Genomic DNA, 6783 nt, shown 5'->3' with positions numbered 1-6783 from the left:
TCTTTTTCACTACTGGGGCAATTACTGTAGTTGTTGTTGTTGTTTGGGTCCCTATCTCGAGCTTGGTGTCCTCAGATGCAGTCTGGGTCCCTGCCTCAACCACAGTCCTCTGAGAGTGCTGAACTATGGCTTGGTAGGCATAGGCCAGGCCCCAGTACAGTGCGAGAAGCTGCTGGTTTTCATTGGGGTAGGCAAGGCACCCCTCTATCAGGTGGCGCGTCAGTTTGCCAGGGTTGCTTGCCTGTTCGGGTGTAAAGTCCCAGGTTATGGGAGGTGATAACCGTCCTAGGAATCTGCCCAAATCCTTCCATATACCCTGCCACCCAGGGACCGGTCGCTTGAGGGCACATTTCAGTATTGCCTCACCTGAAACTTGTCTTCTCTTATACCAGGCTGAGACCAGATTCCACAATACCCATAATATACCACCAGTATTAATTATTAGTATTGAACAGCTCACATAAGGGTGAACAAAGACCTCGGGAGCCTGCATAATAAAACCATTCATATTAATGCCCAGTAGGGAGAGGGAGATGTATTCCCTCATCTCCTCCACAAGATAGCTCCCACAACATAGCAAAGCCATCAGTGCCAGGGCAAAGCACATCATAGCCATTGTTTGCATTACCATGTTCCCAAACTCAGCAAAATAAAGAGATAAGCAAGCAGCCAACAAACTCTGTGACCTGCACAGGAGCTTGCCACTTAATAACTAGCTATAGCATGCTTAATGCAAAACTGCCGTTGTCGAGTCCCTGTTCGGGCGCCAAAAAAGACTGTGGTGGGTTGACCCTGGCTGGGCGCCAGGTGCCCACCAAAGCCGCTCTATCACTCCCCTCCTCAGCTGGACAGGGGGGAGAAAATATAACAAAAGGCTCGTGGGTCAGGATAAGGACAGTTTAATAAAGTGAAAGCAAATGTCATGCGCGAAAGCAAAGAAAAACAAATGATGTTATTCTCTACTTCCCATCAGCAGGCAATGTCTACGAGGGCTACAAGCCCACTACGAGGGCTGCTATGGGGAGAATTAACTCCATCTCAGCCAGACCCAATACACATGTCAACCTCAGACTTCCAGCACCTGGTACAATGAATTCCTGGAGATCTTGTCTTTGCTGCCAGGTTCACTGCAGTGTTTGGAGAATTTGCGGAGTTCTCGGGTTTTGTCCTTTTTTCTTTTTTGTTCTTTTTTGACCCCTTTAATTTCATGGGTTCACTGAAAAAACAAAGGTCCTTTTAAAAATGTATCAACTGATTGAATTAGTGAATGAATGAATACAGATTGAGATTGTTGACCCTCAGCAAGTTTGCTGATGACACAAAAATGGAAGGAGTGGCTGATATGCCAGAGGGTGGTGCTGCCATCCAGAGGGACCTGGACAAGCTGGAGAAATGGGCTGACAGGAACTTCATGAAGTTCAACAAGGGGAAGTACAAGGTCCTGCACCTGGGGAGGAAAAACCCCAGGCATCAATACATGCTGGGTACTGCCCAGATGGAAAGCCGCTTGGCAGAAAAGGGCCTGAAGGTCCTGGTGGACACTAGGTTGAACATAAGCCAGCAACATGCCCTTGCTGCAAAGAGGGCAAATGGTATCCTGGGCTTCATTAGGAGGAATGTTGCCAGCAGGTCGAGGGAGATGATCCTTCCCCTCAGCACTGGTGAGACACCCACCTGGAGTCCTGTGTCTAGTTCTGGGCTTCCCAATAAAAGAGAGACATGAACATGCTGGAGAGAGTCCAGAAAGGGGCCACAAAGATGATTAAGGGACAGGAGCATCTTTCATACAAGGAGAGGCTGAGAGAGCTGGGATTGTTTAGCCTGGAGAAGAGAAGGCTTGGGGGGAATCTCATCAATGTGTACAAATACCTGAAGGGAGGGTCCATAGAAGAGGGAGCCAGGCTCTTTTCATTGGTGCCCAGTGAGAGGACAAGAGGCAATGGGCACAAACGGAAACACAGGAGGCTCCCTCTGAACATAAGAAAACTCTTTTTGACTGTGAGGGTGGTTGAAGGCTGGAACAGTTTGCCCAGAGAGGTTGTGGAGCCTCCATCCTTGGAAAGATTCAAAACCTGTCTGGACATGGCCCTGGGCAACTGTCTCTAGGTGGCCCTGCTTGAGCAGGGGGACTGGACAAGATGAACCCCAGATATCCCTTCCAACCTCAACCAGTCAATGATTCTGTGCAGCCCTAGAGGACTTGGCAAAGCATATCCCCCACAGGACATCAAAGGAACACATGACAGTAGAACCAAGGCAGCTTCCCAAACAAATTGTTTTGGTATCAAACCACAGCTGATTACTTGGCAGGAACTCTTCGTAAATTCTGCAGTGAAACACTCATCTGTGGAGGCCAGCGGATGCTTTTCTTCTTAGGGCCTGGATTTCACACTCTATTTGTAGGGCCTTGCTAGTGCAATGGGATTCACAGAATCATAGAATAGCCCAGGTTGGAAGTGACCTCAAAAGATCATCTCGTCCATCCTTTTGTGGGAAAGGGAGCCTAGATGAGATTATCTAGCAACCTGTCCAGTCATGTCTTGAAAACCTCCGGTGATGGAGACTCTACCACATCCCTGGGGAGGTTGTTCCAGTGATTGATTGTTCTCACTGTAAAAAATTTCTGTCTTATATCGAGATGAAACCTCTCCCGGTGCAACTTGTACCTGTTGCCCCTTGTCTTCTCCATGTGGCTCCTTGTGAAGAGAGAGTCCCCGTCCTCTTTATGGCCATCCTTTAAGTACTGGAATATTGTGATGAGGTCCTCCCTGAGCCTTCTCTTCTCCAGGGAGAAAAGACCTAACTCCTTCAGTCTTTCCTCATAGGGCAGGTTCTCCAGCCCCTTGATCATCTTCATGGCCCTCCTTTGGACCCTCTCCAGTCTGTCCGTGTCTTTCTTGAATTGTGGGGACCAGAACTGGACACAGTACTCCAGGTGTGGCCTGACAAGCGCTGAGTAGAGTAGGATGATCACATCTCTATCTCTGATAGTAACGCCCCTGCGGATGCAGCCTGGGATCCGATTTGCCTTTGTTGCTGCAGTGGTGCACTGCTGACTCACGTTCAGCTTTTTGTCCACCAGGACCCCCAGGTCCCTTTCAGCAAGGCTGCTCCCAAGCCACACAGATCCTAGCCTGTACTGGGCTCTTTGGTTATTCTGACCCAGGTGCAGGACTTTGCACTTGTCTTTCTTTAACTTCATACTGTTCTTGCTAGTTCACTCTTCCAGCCTGTCCAGGTCTCTCTGTAAGATGGCTCACCCTTCTGGAGTGTCCACCTCACCACCCAGTTTAGTGTCATCAGCAAACTTGGTGAGGGTGCGTTCAATCCCATCATCCAGGTCATTTATGAAGATGTTGAACAGCGTGGGGCCCAGTATCGACCCCTGGGGGACCCCACTTGTGACAGGCTGCCAGCCTGAGTAAAAAACATTGACCACCACCCTCTGAGTGTGGCCTGTTAGCCAATTTCCTACCCATCTTGCAGACCACCCATCCAGTCTGCATCTTGCCAGTTTGTCCAGGAGACGGCTGTGGGAAACAGCATTGAACGCTTTGCTGAAGCCCACGTAAACAACATCCACTGCTCTCCACATGTCAACAAAAGATGTTATTTTTCTCTAGAAGGTGATCAGGCTAGTCAGGCATGATTTGCCCTTGATAAATCCATGCTGGCTTTTCCCAATCATCTGCTTCATTTGGCTTGTGATAGTTTCTAGGAGAACTCGTTCCATTACTTTCCCAGGGACTGAAGTAAGACTAATGGGCCTGTAGTTTCCTGGGTCCTCTTCTGGGCCTTTCTTGTAGATGGGTGTGACATTTGCCCTCTTCTAGTCATCAGGGATACCCCCTGATCTCCACGACTTTTCAAAGATTATAGACAGTGGCCTCGCAACAATGTCAGCCACTTCTCTTAACACCCTGAGGTGGATTCCATCTGGGCCCATAGATTTATGTGGGTTGAGCCCTTGCAAGAGGGCCCAGACCAGCCCTTCCTCCACTACTGGTGGGTTGACACATGTGTTGCTGTATCTACTCAATCTTGTGATCTGGGGTCCAGCTACGCAGGTAAAGACAGAGGCAAAGAAGATACTGAGAACCTCTGCCTTGTCAGCATTAGTAGTGACTAGCTTCCCTGCCCTGTTTAGCAATGGGCCTCTGTCTTCCCTGGGCTTACTGCTCACGTACCTGAAGAACCCTTTCTTGTTGTACTTGACATCTCTGGCCAATTTCAGTTCTAGCTGAGCCTTAGCCTTCCTGACTGCATCTCTGCATGCCCTAGCAAGGTCCTTGTAGTCCTCGATGGCTATTTGGCTGCCTTTCCATAGCCAGTACACTTCTTTTTTGCTTTTAAGCACATCCAAAAGCTCTTTGTTAAGCCAGGGTGGCCTCTTGTTCTGCTTTCTTCCTTTCCCTTTGTAGGGGATGGACTGTTCTTGTGCTTTCAGGACACTGTTCTTGAATAACTCCCAGCCCTCACAAGCTCTTTTGCCCTCCATGGATGCTTCCCATGGAATCCCTCACAGTCGGACTCTGAGCATCTTGAAGTTGGCTCTTCTAAAATCCAGGATCTTTGTCCTACTACTGGCCTTCAGCATGCTTGGCAGGATCTTAAACTCCACAATGTTGTGGTCGCTGTATCCAAGGCTACCATTGGTAGTTATGTTGTCAAGTAAGTCTTCTTGGTTTGTGAGCAGTAAATCTAGCAATGCGCTGTTCCTAGTCGGCATGTCTAGCATCTGTAGCAGGAAGCAGTCCTCAATGCATTCCAGGAACCTGATGGACGACTTGTGCTGTTTTCCCAACAAATGTCCGGGTAATTCCAGTCACCCATGAGGACCAGGTTCTGTTGTCCTGAGACTCCCCTGAGCAGCCAAAGTAAGGTTTTGTCAGCCTTGTCATCCTCATTGGAAGATCAGTAACAGATACCCAACACAAGATCCCCCTTGGTGACGATCCCTCCAATCTCTATCCAAAGGCATTCAATAGAACGTTCGTGGACCCATAGCTCACCTCCATACACTCAAATTTCTCTTTTACATGAAGTGCAACTCTATCTCCTCTTCTTCCCTTCCTATCTTTCCGAAAGAGTTTGTAGCCATCCATTGTGGTCTTCCAGTCATGTGAGTTTTCCCACCAAGTTTCTGTGATTCCTATGACATCATAACTCTCAGACTGGGAACAGAGCTCCAGTTCCTTCTGTTTGTTGCCCAGACTATGTGCATTGGTATACATGCACTTGAGGTGGCTGGACTTAGGGGTCTTGCCTTTGGAGAGGGTTGGGGACCATTCCTCACTACTCTGGTAGTAGTGGCTCATCCATCTTGTTGCTTATGGATATACAGGTGTCACAGCTGTGGACCCTACCCCCAAATTTGTTAGTTTAAAGCACGATTCACTAAGTAAGTCAGCCAATCTGCTGGTGAAGATTCTCCTACCTCTTCTAGATAGGTGGATTTCATCTCTTCCCAATAGGCTGTATTCATCGAAGAACATCCTGTGACCATAGAAACCAAAGCCCTGGCTATGACACCAGCCACAAAGCCAGGTATTGAGCTGCATGATGTGTCAACTTCTGCTTGCACCCCTATCTCTGGCAAGATAGAGAATCAAGAAATTCCTCTGCTGCCAATTACTGTGTATATGCAAAATTATTTAGGAAACTGATAGCATAGCTTTCAGTTTCCTTAGCACTATTGTGTTGATCCCAGACTGAAAGTGGATTCTATCTGACAGTCATAGAAAAACCTCATGGTGCTGTTCTGTTGCCTCTGATTTCAGAGCATGATCCAGACAAAGTGAAAAGTGTGGCTAATAGAGGGGAAATGCAGGGCAGTCAGGAAACCTTTCTTGTTTGGTGGCAGCATTATTCATTGTTTGGCCTTGGAGTGGTTCTTGACTGTCAGATAAAGGTAGACTATTGTATTTCAGAGCACAACATGGTTACTTTAATCTTTACAGAAGTGGAATTTCCAACTTCTGGTTCCAGCTGTGAGCTCTCCAGTTGTGTCCAGGTCTGTTTTTGTTGTGTCATTTCTATGTTTGTTCTTGAAATCTTTCTTATAGATTGCATCTGTTTCAAAATTCATAACACAACTTTTTCTAGGTGAGAAAATGTGCTGCCCCCAGGTCAGAAGCAACACTGGTTACCTGTTATCCAACCATTGTGCATACTCAGCACATCATGCTAATTTATTGTCACTGTGAAGAGCTGTTAACTATTGTAGCATGGCACAAAATTAAACTATTGCAACAGCAGATATTTCCACAGGTAGGGAGTAATGTATGAGATAGATAGGCAAACTAGAAATGGCTTTCCTGTTACAAAAAGAAAGAGCTTTTCTGGCAGTGGTTATTCTGCAAGTAGAAATTGAATCCTTAATAATGAAGTCAACTTTTTAAAGAGAAAATTAACATGAAGACTGATTGTTAGTATGATCATTAAATGAGCAGAATTTTCATTATCAATGCCAGTCAAAATATTGCAACAGTAATGAACATGTCATAGTGTGGTGGGTTGACCCTGGCTGGATGCCAGGTGCCCACCAAAGCTGCTCTATCACTCCCTCTCCTCAGCTGGACAGGGGGGAGAAAATATAACAAAAGGCTCATGGGTCAAGATAAGGACAGTTTAATAAAGCAAAAGCAAAGGTCGCGTGTGAAAGCAAAGGAAAACAAAAGATTTTATTCTCTACTTCCCATCAGCAAGCGATGTCTGGCCACTTCCTGGGAAGCAGGGCTTCAGTACGTGTAGTGGTTGCTCCGGAAGACAAATGTAAAATAA

This window comes from Aquila chrysaetos (genome assembly GCF_900496995.4).
Source record: "Aquila chrysaetos chrysaetos chromosome W unlocalized genomic scaffold, bAquChr1.4 W_unloc_2, whole genome shotgun sequence".
Lineage (NCBI taxonomy): Eukaryota > Metazoa > Chordata > Aves > Accipitriformes > Accipitridae > Aquila > Aquila chrysaetos.
Note: the sequence above shows the minus strand (reverse complement) of the source record.